At 38.5% G+C, this 13,584-nt stretch overlaps 1 long non-coding RNA gene across 1 annotated transcript; it reads left to right on the top strand.

Moving 5' to 3' along the window:
- Positions 1 to 6,628: 6,628 nt before the first annotated feature.
- Positions 6,629 to 7,908, top strand: LOC140854480 (uncharacterized). Its single transcript, XR_012137701.1, has 4 exons — positions 6,629 to 6,703; positions 7,313 to 7,388; positions 7,573 to 7,675; positions 7,770 to 7,908. It is a non-coding gene; the product is annotated as an uncharacterized lncRNA (long non-coding RNA).
- The last annotated feature ends 5,676 nt before the right edge of the window (positions 7,909 to 13,584 follow it).

Consider the following 13,584-nt stretch of genomic DNA (forward strand, 5'->3'; position numbering starts at 1 on the left):
GAGGCCCTGGCGGGGGAACCCCTTAGAGAGGAATCGGGGGACTGGAGACGGCAAAGACCGGCACGGAGGACGCTCAGGTGAAAGAAAGATGTCGTCCCTTAGGCGAAGTAAAGCCCTTGGAGGAAGGGTGGGGGGTTTAAATAGGCAACGAAGCCTGGCGCAATTATGGTGGCAGGTGCCCCTAGGCCAACCAATGCCCACCACGTGTCCCACTCGCCGCGACCTGGGATTGACCATTCGCAAACTTTCATGGCACGATGCTTGGGATCACATCCCGGTGGGAGTTCCGAAAAGGCTCTTCGGGTCGCCCTAATCGGAAAAAGGCTCCAGCATGCGCGCATTAAATGCCAGCACATCTGAGGACGGTCGTGCGCGGACGTCAAGGGGAGAACTTCAGCTGTGACGATCTTTCTGTACTTCCTTCATTCGAAATTTGAACTCGGAAGTAGGGGGACTGGTGTTCGGTATAAAATACCCTCAGCCGAAGTTCTCAACGGGATTAACCCTCGCGAGTCTCCTCCGACTCCAGCTGCAGACAGACCTTGTCCGGACTCCTACGGGAGCCGGACTCCGCCCACAACTCCGACCGCAAGCAGACTCCGCCCGGACTCCTACGGGAGCCGGGCTCCGTCCACAACTCCAACTGCTGGTAAGCGCCGCCCGAACTCCTACGGGAGCCGGGCTCCGTCCCCAACTTCAACTGCAAGGAAGACTCCGCCCGGACTCCTACGGGAGCCGGACTCCATCCCCAACTTCAACTGCAAGGAAGACTCCGCCCGGACTCCTACGGGAGCCGGGCTCCGTCACCAACTTCAACTGCTGGTAAGCTCCATCCGGACTCCTATGGGAGTCAGACTTCGCCTCTGACTTTAATTGCAGGTAGACTTTGACCGGACTCCTACGGGAGCCTGATCTCGCCAGCTATAGGGAGACTTCGTCCGAACTCCTACGGGAGCCGAACTTCGTTCCCAACCTCAACTGCTGAAAGGCTCCACCCGGACTCCTACGGGATGGGAGCCGGGCTCCGTCCCCAACTTCAACTGCAAGGAAGACTCCGCCCGGACTCCTATGGGAGCCGGGCTCCGTCCCCAACTTCAACTGCAAGGAAGACTCTGTCCGGACTCCTACGGGAGCCGGGCTCCGTCACCAACTTCAACTGCTGGTAAGCTCCGTCCGGACTCCTACGGGAGCCGGACTTCGCCTCTGACTTTAATTGCAGGTAGACTTTGATCGGACTCCTACGGGAGCCTGATCTCGCCAGCTACAGGGAGACTTCGTCCGAACTCCTACGGGAGCCGAACTTCGTTCCCAACCTCAACTGCTGAAAGGCTCCATCCGGACTCCTACGGGAGCCGAGCTCCGCCCACGGCTTCAGGTAAATTCCGTCCGGACTCCTACGGGAGCCGGACTCCGCCCCCGACTTCGCTTGCAGGTAAATTCCGTCCGGACTCCTACGGGAGCTGGACTCCGCCCCCGACTTCGCTTGCAGGTGAACTTCGTCCGGGCTCCTACGAGAGCCGAATCTCACCTCTGACTTTAATTGCAGGTAGACCTCGTCCGGACTCCCACGAGAGCCAGACTCCGCCTTCTACCCCGACTGCAGGAAGGCCTCGTCCGAGCTCCTACAGGTGCCGGACCTCGCTTCCGACTCCAACCGAACTTCGATCGACAAGTCTGGACCCCCTGACAAGCCACAGTAACAGACAACACTGCTCCACTCCCTGCGACGGACCCTACGCAGCTCCATTACTCTCTGGCAGGCCGTACTAACGGCCACGATTCTGCTCCACCCCCTGCAGCGGATCCGGTGCGATTCCCCCACTCCCTGACGAGTCACAACAACAGACACCGCTCCACTCCCTGCAACTGATTCCACGTGGCGAGCTACGGTGATAGCCACGATTCCACTCCACTACCCTTCGCAATAAATTCCTCCTGACTATGGGCGGCCCACTACCAGACGGTTACGAACGTCGCTATCAGTCTGTTGCATCCTCCGCCTATAAAAAGGGGGACCCCAGATACGTTATTCTCTAAGCTCTCGTTTTTACCTAGAAACTCTGCTAAAATTTTCGTTCGAGCACTCCATTCTTGTTGAGGCAGAGAACTTACTTGAGCATCGGAGGGTCTTGCCGGAGCAACCCCACTTTCAGTTTAGACTTCTTTTGCAGGTCCCGGCGGCAACCGCGACTCCAGCTTCTCCGACGTAAGCGGATTCTTGCATCAACATTGAAGAATTTCATAAACTATTAAAAAATATCAAAGAGATTTTCGATCGATATACTATACGAGAGAATATTAGAAAATATTAGTAAATATCGAGAAAAATTTTCAGCTAACGTATCATATTAGGGAATATCTGAGAAATTTCTGTAATACGTATCATGTGCACCAAAATCATGGGATCTCAATTCTATGTATTTCTTGTATTAAAATCATGGAATTTTGATTTTTTGAATCTGTGTACTCTTGTATACATATATACCATCCCAATGAATGTAAAATTATAACACATTTTTCTGCTCAACTCCAATAACTCATGCAAGCATAGCTTATATGCATTAAACAAGATAATTGTTTCACTTTTCAAATTTTTTGTATTTTACATAACCCTATACTTTTTGAGTCACAAAGTCTACACAACTTATGGAACTCAATTTAGAGTCTAGGATGGAAAATTACATTTGCAATACTGAATACGATGTAGGATAGCATTCAGGATGACATATAAGTGTTATGAATTTTTGGTGATCATTTTTGGATTAACAAATATCCTTGCAGTATTATAGCTATAATAAATAGAATAGTTAAATCTTTTTTGGATTAATGTGTCATAATTTTCATTGATGCTATGCTAGTGTATTCTAAACGCCAAGAGGAGCTTAAGAAACATTTGAGAATCGTGCTACTGACCCCAAGGAAGAAGAAATTATGCAAATTAAAGAAAAATGAGTTTTGATTGGATAGTATCTTCTTTGTTGGGCATGAAATTTTTAAATATAGTCTCAATGTGGATCTAAAGAAGGTAGACGTAATCATAGATCGGAGCTGATCAACTAATGCATCTGAGATCCCATGCTTTTTCTTAGGTCCACTGCCATCTTGCCTACTTTTGCAAAGAAATGGCAACTCACCACCAATTCAATGTGAATAATGCTGTTATCCATGAAGATATCTATGGAGAATCTATATGAAATTCCCTCTCGACTTCGGTGTAAAGGGAAGAGTCATATTCATAAGCTACAAAAATCAATTTATAGTCTTAAACAAGTTTCTCATAATTGGTTCGAGAAGCTTGCTCAAACTATTCACCAAGCTATATTTTTCCAATCATATGCTAATAACTTTCTCCTTATCTCTAACAAAGGTGGCATGTCAATAGCAGTTTTTTTTTTTTTTTTTTTCTATGGATAACATTATTGTCATAGGAAATAATGCCTCTATCATTTCTTCCCTCAAGCTTTTCTACATTCTTAATTTCACATTAAAGGTCCTTGCTCGTTGAAGCTTTTTTCTAGGTATTGAGATTGCCTAGTCTCATAATTGCATTTTGCTTACTCAGATAAAATACACTCTTTCCATCTAAGATTGATTTCTTGGCTCCAAACCAACAACATTTCTAATTGAGCAGCACTACTTCTTTGCCACTGACACCAAACTGTTGTTTTGTGATCTTGTCCATATCATTGACTTATTGAATGGCTGATCTATCTCATGATCATTTTGCCGAGACATCAATATATCTTAAGACAATTAATGCACCAACCTCATGTTTCACATCTTGTTGCTGCTCACTAGGTTCTGTAGTGCTTCAAGGGCCTGCTATTTGAAGCAATCTTGCTATCTTCAAATTTCAATTTGCAACTTTCTATCTATATAGATTTAGATTGGGCTGGGTGTCCTATGACTAGGCATTCAACAGCTATTTATATTAATTTTCTTGGCAGCCCTCTCATCTCATAATGAAGTAAAAAACAAAGCATTGCCTCTTGCTCTTTTCCCAAAGCAAAATATCGTGCTTTGGCTAAAGCCACATATGAATTAGAAATTTGGTATTATTAACCCACTGCCCATACAATTCCATTGTAACAACCAAGCAACTTTACACATAATAGCCAATGAAATCAAGTGTATCATGAGAAGACCAAATATATCACGTTGCATTGGACTGCCATGTTACTCTACAGAAATTACAAAATGGTATCATCACCGCTTTCTATGATCCATTTTAACACCAACTCATTGATATCTTCACTGAGGTGTTCAATGTCACGTGATAATATGCAACCAGTCAAGCATATGCCCTTTTATCTCTCCAAAATTACCGAGATTCATTTCCATAGTTATGTGATTTTTATAATTATGGGATTCCCTTGGCACATTCTTATTAGCAACCTAGTAAAGCTTGCTCATTCTCATCTCTTCGGAATTATTAGGATCCATTTCAAGTTTTGTAACTCTACTAGCATGGACAATCATTAAGATATATTTCCATATTAAGGTGCTCTGGATGATCATTAGGATACATTTCAATATTTGTGTACTCTACAAGCATGGACAATCATTAAGATGTATATTTGTGCACTCTACAATCATTAAGACGTATTTCCATATTATCATACTCTCTACAAACATGAATAATTATTAGGATCTATTTCAATATTTGTGCACTCTACAATCATGGACAATCGTTAAGATATATTTTCATATTAACATGTTCTCTACATTAGGATCCATTTCACTATTTATGCACTTCACAATCATGGATAATCATTAAGATGTATTTCTATATTAAGATACTTTCTACAAATATGGATGATCATTAGGATCCATTTCAATATTTGTGCACTCTACAATCATAGACAATCATTAAGATATATTTTCATATTAACATGCTCTCTAAAAATATGGATGATCATGAGGATCCATTTTAATATTTGTGCACTCTAGAGCAATCATTAAGATGTATTTTCATATTAAGATACTCTATATAAATATGGATAATCATTAGGATCTATTTTAATATTTGTACACTATAATCATGGATAATCATTAAGATGTATTTTCATATTAACATACTCTCTACAAATATAGATGATCATTAGAATGCATTTCAATATTTATGCACTCTACAATCATGGACAATCATTAAGATGTATTTCCATATTAATATGCTCTCTACAAACATGGATGATCATGAGGATCCATTTTAATATTTGTGCACTCTGCAAATATGGACAATCATTAAGATGTATTTCATATTAAGATACTCTATATAAATATGGATGATCATTAGGATCCATTTCAATATTTGTAAACTATAATCATGGACAATCATTAAGATATATTTTCATATTAACATGCTCTCTACATTAGGATCCGTTTCAATATTTGTGCACTCTGCAATCATGGATAATCATTAAGATGTATTTCCATATTAACATGCTCTCTACAAATATAGATGATCATTGAGATCCATTTCAACAATCATTAACATATATTTTATATTAACGTGTTCTCTATGATGATCATTAAAATCCATTTCAATATTTTGCACTCTACAATTATGGACAATCATTAAGATATATTTCTATATTAATATGCTCTCTATAAACATGGACAATCATTAAGATCCATTTTGATATTTGTATATTATACAATCATGGATAACTATTCGGATCTATTTCAATATTGCTGTGCTCTCTACAAAAATAGACAATCATTAATATCAATTTCCAAAATTATGATTTGTACAATCATGGGATTCTTCATTATTGACTTTATTTTGTTGTACATACCATATAGCTGTTCCTTAAATCATGGGATTTGCATTAGTTGTCCTAGAAATTATTAGAATTTGTATCATATGAGATAATATAAATTGAAGGAATATGGTAGGGAAAACCAAGTCATTCTTTCCAACCAATTTTCTCATCTCACTCCTTGTTGGATCTCAACTACTTTATCTTGTACCAGTCTCGTCGTAAAAGAAGCTGTCATCAACCAAGAGATGCTCAGGACCGCTCAGGTATAGAAGTTCCACAATTTTGTTTCCCCTTTGCATTTTAGAGTCTGTTTCTCCACTGGTTTAAGTTAGTTCAAGCATCTTTTCAAGATTGGCCCTCAAAAGCTTTTGTTCGGTCTAGACTTGCCAATATCCTTTTTCTTTTCTTTTTTTTTTTTTTGAAATTAAATCTGACCAAAAACTATACTGGTCCGAGCCAAACCCTATGCTTTTAGCTTTGTCACGGCCTATAAGAACTAAAGTAAAGCTAAAGCCTGATTTGGAGAAGTCATCAAAGACTTTTTTCGTTAGTTTATATATTAAATATTTATTATAATAGAATATAAAATCTATGGAAACATGAGCCAATGACTTCCTTGGAAATAATTGTTTCTTCTTCCCCTTGGGTAAGAGGTATGGGAGTTCAATTGTGAGTTACATCGACTGCTTCAACCCTGGTGGGGTGGGGGTAAGGTATGGGAAGAAAGTGGGGATTGGCCCTTCTTGTCTCAGAAAATATAATCATAATGTTGGTTTATTGAACCTTGGTTGGAAATTATTGAAGAAATTAAAATTATCAAAAGATTATCATCATTCTTTTTGAAGAAATTATTGCCTGTTGGACAGGTTGTACAGCTATATTTCTCGGAAGAAACAAGTTTGACAAGCAAATCTTTGGGGGCCATCAAAGCGGTCCAAGTATCTTCTCTCTCTCTCTCTCTCTCTCTCTCTCTCTCTCTCTAATTAAACAGGTATATAGACACATCTTCAAGTTGATGCGTGCAATTGCATTTATGTAGGCAAGCAATTTTAGGAGGTATTACAAGAACATAAGATTCATAGAACATGTCATCAAAATATACATACCAAGTACAGGCACTCAAATCTGAGTATGATTTTGGTCACCTTGCTTTCAAAAAAAAAAAAAAAAAGAAAGGCAAGATTTATACAAATTACAAATTGATATGGGACATTCTCCTTGTTATACAATGGCACTTAAAAATAACACCTATGTTGCATGAAATAAAAAATATATTTATCAGGGATACTGCTACCAATCACCCATTAGACCACCACTCCTTTACCAGGTTGATGTGGCATTCGGCAATTGGAGCGGTACACAAGCTTGTCAGGTGGAGTCAGTCCGGCCCCACCCACAGCTCAGCCTATCACCTGCTTCCACATCGTACTAGTAAACTGGGTGGAGTTAGTGTGTCTATGTAGTTAGGGGAGAGGGTAAAACATGCACGGCACAAATGTTCGATATTTCTAACTGTAACTCAATTGTCTGCCCATTATGTGGTATAGTGATAAATTTGCTTGCTGCAACGCCCATGACCATGAGGCTTAGAGTTCGATCCCAAGTGCTCATTACAAGGCAAAGGTATGCTTTCCTCGTCTTAGAATACATCATCTCTTCTTACTTGTTATTCTATTAAATCCACACGTCTCAAGCGTTTATTGTAGTATGTATTCTGTCTATTTTGGCTACAGAATATAACAAACACATATAGGAATAGGTTGACGGTCTTGAAAAATATATTCTTCTGATTTGGGTTTCATAGCAGGTCTACGGACACCTATCGTTCTCATCTCAGTCCAATGCCAGAAAGCTCCCCAGATAGCAAATGAAGAAAGCTATGGGGACGCAACATGGACCTGGATTGCTTGGTACTCCTCTCTCCCATCTCACATACTTAGTTATTACCTACCTTCTTAATACGATGGTTTTAAGAATCAGCAATGACAATAATGTTGCTAATAGCATTAGGACTGAGGACAAAGGTGGTGGCCCTGTTGCCGGACACACTGGTAGGAGCATATGATCTTTCATGATGCAGAGGGTTTGAAAGAGATCAGAACCTCCAACAATACCAGTAGAACCAATCTAGTAGAGCACCTACAACCATTCTCTTGACATTGAACTGTGAACCAGAACAACCTTCAGAAGAAGTAACCGCACTTGCATCTCAGCAGAATACCGATCTCTTGCTGTAACTCAGTCAACAGATTCCACCAAATATGTGTTTTTATTTCCAAATATATGTATTTATTAACTTGTACGATTGGAATCTGTGTTCTAATTCCAAATGTGTGGATTTATTTTATTGTAATTTACTATACCTTTTCCAATAAGAGGACACGTTACCATACTCATTTCTATGTTCATATTGGGACTTCTCTCTAATTGCTTTGTGGACATCTCATCAATGAAATACCTCTCAAGTCTTCTACAAATATTCACCCTGCTACATTAAATCCTTATCCTGTTGGATAAAAATCATTTGAGATCAACATCTATTAAGGGCGACGTGAAACCTTTCTAAATAGTCCTGTTACTGAGGGACTATACAACTTTAGACTTTGTTCTTTGCCGAAATATTCATTCTTTTATCTTTTAGATATAGCATTCGATGATAATATCCAAATCAGAGATGAGGGATAGGTAAACATAGCCTTATCTATATTTTAAGGATCAGATTTAGTTTGCTTGTTGCATATTACACACCCTATGTACATGCACTAAATTGAATGCAAACTAACTTATCTTGTTACTTCATTATACTAGGTTATTTTCAAACGTCATGGTAGTTTGAAGAACCTTATCAAGCTTACGAACTGTAGTGCATAATAGAATAATTAACCTACCTCTTTATATAATGATTTTATGGATATTGGAACTATGGAGAGTCCAAACATCTTGTGAGATAGATTGGTTTAATGCAGGCTAAGTTGTAGTGCTACATTCTTCACATTCGTTTTGTGCACAACAATGACTTCTAAATTGTAGACATCTCTACTACATGACCAACTAAGGTTTCTGATTTTCTGAAACCGGATTGATGTATAACGAGCTAGAAATTGGCATTAAGATTTCTGTAACTTGAAGAAACCGAAAACTAGATTGTGGAAATGGTGGGGCAATGCATGATATCCAGTAGCATGAAGAACAATACTGCAATATTATCACCTGCATGACATCAAACAGGAGGAAATTGCGCTAATGTTGCTTACTGTGCATCTCAGGATGATTAAGGTAACTGCACGTCTCAGATTTCTTTTAGACAACCTATGTCCAAAATGGTTCACTTGAAGGGTCAAGAACAAGGAATCAACTATGACCTCGAGGTCACAAGTCCAAAGTATGAAAATAGTCTCACCACACACAAAGGATGCATACATCGACCCTCCCCAGTGGTCGGATGGAGCCTTATTCATTGGCTGCTCTATTTATATACATTTATATAAACAGTTTTAATTATCTTCCTATGAAATAGGAGTTTATGTCTTAAATGAAATCAGGCCATTCCTACTGCATAGCTCCCATTCACCTTCACCCATGATGGTAGTTTATCCAATGTTTCTTTTTATATTATTATTTTGTTCAGAATCATAATATTTCTTGAATGAAACAGCAATTTTGGAATTAGATACAACAAGCATAGCACAAGTTTAAGACTGTTTCTTTCCATGCAATTGTGGTTCGCCCTTCACTATTTAATAAGGTCAAGCACCTATGCTCCGTAGTTTTTTTTTTTTTATAATTTGTTGGTTTGCAAAAGAATATGAGACTTAATGGCCATGGCATTCACTTGAAAAGATGAAAAACTTCTCATTTCCTCATGGTTTTCCCTATAGAATCCAGCAAAAGCAGGAGCCACTTGCATGCTGGAATGTTTCAGATTCTAACAGTATGGTTGTTGAAGAAGCACACCACTTAGCCATTTAAAAAAATATATATATTGGTTAACCATTTCTATTAGGAGGAAATCCTTTTATGTTTTTAACACCTCAATGAATCCAGATGATCATCAGTAATCACCCTCAAACACAGATAAGGAGGAAAATTGAAGATCAGAATAGAGGATCTTAGGTGTTAAAATTGTAGATGAGATAAAGAGGATGCTCAGCTTAATTCCTGGCCTTGTAGTCCTCTGTTCACAATGATTGTCCAGCCACCAATTAAGGAAAAATAGTAGGATAATGCACCCCCAAGAAGGGCCTTCTCATATGCATGTTGTGTTAGGCCTGATTGACCTTTGATTACAATTCTGTAAATTAATTTAGCAGTGAGTGAACCCATAATGGATCTTCTTTAGTATCCTAGCAATCTGTTATTGTATCTCACAGCATCTTCACAATTTTCTAAATCTAGGTACCCCTACATAAAAAGAAATAAAATGGCAATCATAGATTTTAGTCATGATGAAGAACTTGATGGATATTACGTTCAAATAACCGTGTCAAAAGGGATTTGCTGATAACATCTGTCAGATGAAACTAAGATTGAATAAATAATTTGGAGGTCACATGGTGCAACGAGCTTTTCACATCCAAAATAAAGACCAACCTTAATACGTTTGTCCAGTCCTAAAACATAAGATTGTTTTTTTTTGTTATTAAAACATAAGATTGTTTGCCATGCATGTCAACAGTAGAATTTGGTGTTGTCGCAAGTATAATGTTTTTCAAAGTCCCACATCGGTTGGGACTAACACAGAGGGAGCCTGGAATAGGTCCTCTTGATTCTTGTTTATAGAAACCACAATAAGCCAAGCCTTGGGTTAATTAAAAGGGTGTGATGGGAGTCTCGAGGAGTTGTGAGGAGAGGATTTACAATTTTGTCCATTCAAAAATTGTAGCAGTTCTATTTTAGTAGAGATATTCTTTTTGGGATCGTAGATGTAGATCTATTTGAGGGACCAAACCACATAAAAATTCTCTATCATTTGTGTGAGTGTTTTCACTGTCGGTCTCAACAAGTGGTATCAGAGCAAGTTCCGACCTAAGGGATGAGAAAGAAAGGAGCAAGAGATGTCACATCAATAGTCCAGGTGGAAGACCAGTCAGCACCACGTCAGTGGATCCCAATGCCACGTCCATGTTTTTTTTGGGAAGAGGTTGGATTTGATTAATTTTGAGGTACTGATTTCATTTTTGAGATCGATTTTCTCAAATTTGGCTTATTTTGTGGTACTTATTACTGGTTATTTGAGTGGAGATGTTTAATTGGGGATTTATTAAACACCATCATCATATTGAAGAATGAGATTTCATTGTTTGATGGAAAGACTAATTTTACTTTGTGACGATACACAATTTAAGATTATTTAATGCAGCAGAATCTTGATTTACATTGCAGGATGAAAAGCCGAATGAGACGAAAGATTTAGATTGAAGTACAACCTAAAAGAAGATAGTTAGTATGATTCAGACGGCACTGGCCACATAAATTAAAATCACGGTATTGAAGAAGACATCATCGAAGAAGTTGTGGGACATGTTGGAGAGCAAGTATACCTCAAAAACGTTAACTAATCGCTTGATGATGAAGATAGATCTATACTCATTGAAGATGGAGGAAGGTGGTAATATTATTAATCATTTAGATAAATTTAATGAGTTAGTATCTCGACTATTAAATGCAGAAGAGACGATTAAGGAAGAAGAGCAGGCATTGCTCTTGTTGGCTTCACTATCCAAATCTTACAAACCACTAGTGTAGTCAATGCTAATAGGAAAAACCACACTGTAGTTAAATGAAGTGATGAAGATTTAAAAAAAAATCATCGGATGATAGGAGATGAAGATTACCCCAGAGAGAGTCGAGTACTAGCTGCAGAGAGTTCTGAGAAAGGGAGGAAGAAGAGAGGTGACCAACATGGTGAAAGATCGAGATCTCGATCGAGAAACGTTAGCACCATTGAGTACCATTACTGTAGAGAGTTTGGTCACATCCAGGTTCGTTATCCAAAGTTCAGGAAGGACTTAAAGAGCCTGAAAGAGTTGAAGGGTAAGTCAAAGGTTGATTCTTCCATAAATATGGTCAATACTGATGATGAACTCTACCTCTCAAATATGGCTGCTATTGAGAGTAATTCTAGCGGAATGATGGATTCTTCTGCTGATATCCATATATGCACTAACCGAGACCTATTTGATACTTTGCATACTGAGGGAGATTTTGACTATGTCAATATGGAAAATAATCTAAAGTAGAAGATTGAAGTTGTTGGAAGAGTTCGCTTGAAGCTCCACAATAATAAAGTCAAAGTAATTCCTAATGTAAGGTATGTTCCTACTAGTGGAGCTAACATTATTTCATTGAATGAGTTTGCTTTACATGGGTACAAGTATGTTGGCATTGAGAATTGGTGTAGAGCGTACAAGAGTGGAAACTTAGTTATGCAAAGAAGAAAAAAAGTAAAGAACATCTACTACTTAGATGGATATGCCTTATCAATAAAAATGGAAAGCAGCAGAAGGATAGACACTCTGAAAATTAAGAAGAGAGTTTGGTTCTCTGATAAAGTAGAGATATGTGAGATTTTTGAAAAATAGAGAAATTATTGTGGCAAGCATAGTATTTTTCAAAGTCCACGTCGGTTGGGATTAAAACAGAGGGAGCCTAATGCTCCTATAAATAGGCCTCCTGATTCTTAATTATAGGAACCACAATAAGCCAAGCCTTGGGTTAACTAAGAGGGTGTAATCAGGATCTTGGGGAGTTGTGAGGAAGAGAGGGTTGGCAATTTTGTCCGTTTAAAAATTATAGCAGTTTTATTTTAGTGGAGATATCCCATTCGATATCGTGGATGTAGGTCTATTTGAGGGACCCAACCATACAAAAATTTTTGTATTGTTTTTCTTCATTTTTTTTATTCTTTCTATTATTTGTGTGAGTGCTTCTACTGCCAGTCAACATTTGGGATATGCAATACACGTTGGTTTATTCAAGGAGGCTAAATGGAAGGCTCTGATGCATTGATCAAAACCATTAAAGGAAGATTTCATAAACAAATTTCCTATTCTAATTCACATTCTTTAGTATTTATGTATTAAAGAGCCAATTTGGAGGTGTAATTATTAAAGATGAGTGTACCTAGAAAAATGGGCTTAAGAGTGGGACTCCCGGCCCACCCAGCATCCTAATCTAATCTTTCAAAGAGGGAACTCAGGACACACGATAAGAGAAGTCTAAGGAAACTGAAGTGAGGAGATAGATTCTTCTTGCATCACAGGACTTGCCAAAAAGTGGCTCAAAGCCTCACAAGCTTCACAAAACAGATGGTTTAAAGGACTTGGAACTGTAATAGTAATGAATTGATTGAAACAATTGTTATCTTGTGCTAACTCTCAAGATTTTTGTACTTCAATGGAACTTGACCGCTAATCAGACTATCTTAAAATAAGCCTGTCCTTGATCCATCAGTTGAGAATTTTCATTGGCACAAGTTGTGCTTTATAGTTGTCGACCAACCCATGATAACATGTTTTGGACAGTGCATGGCAACTAGAATGAATAGTATATTTTTCCTTCAAGTAGATTGAAATGCTAATTCCCAGTATTTTCCTTCTGAGTACCTCCATTTCAGCTAAGATAGCCTTCTTTTACAATTAGGAGTATAAAATGCTTTACAACTGATAACAGAATAGAAATATGAAATTGTAAGCCATCAAATATGGAAAAAGATACGATAAGCAAACACAAATGGCAGAGCGATTCCTAGTTGCATTATTTTGTTTTTTATTGCAGAATCTTTTTGCTTCTTACTTTCAAAACTTGATGTGTTTTAGCT

The sequence above is a fragment of the Elaeis guineensis genome, unplaced genomic scaffold (assembly GCF_000442705.2).
Source record: "Elaeis guineensis isolate ETL-2024a unplaced genomic scaffold, EG11 Super_Scaffold_31900, whole genome shotgun sequence".
NCBI lineage: Eukaryota > Viridiplantae > Streptophyta > Magnoliopsida > Arecales > Arecaceae > Elaeis > Elaeis guineensis.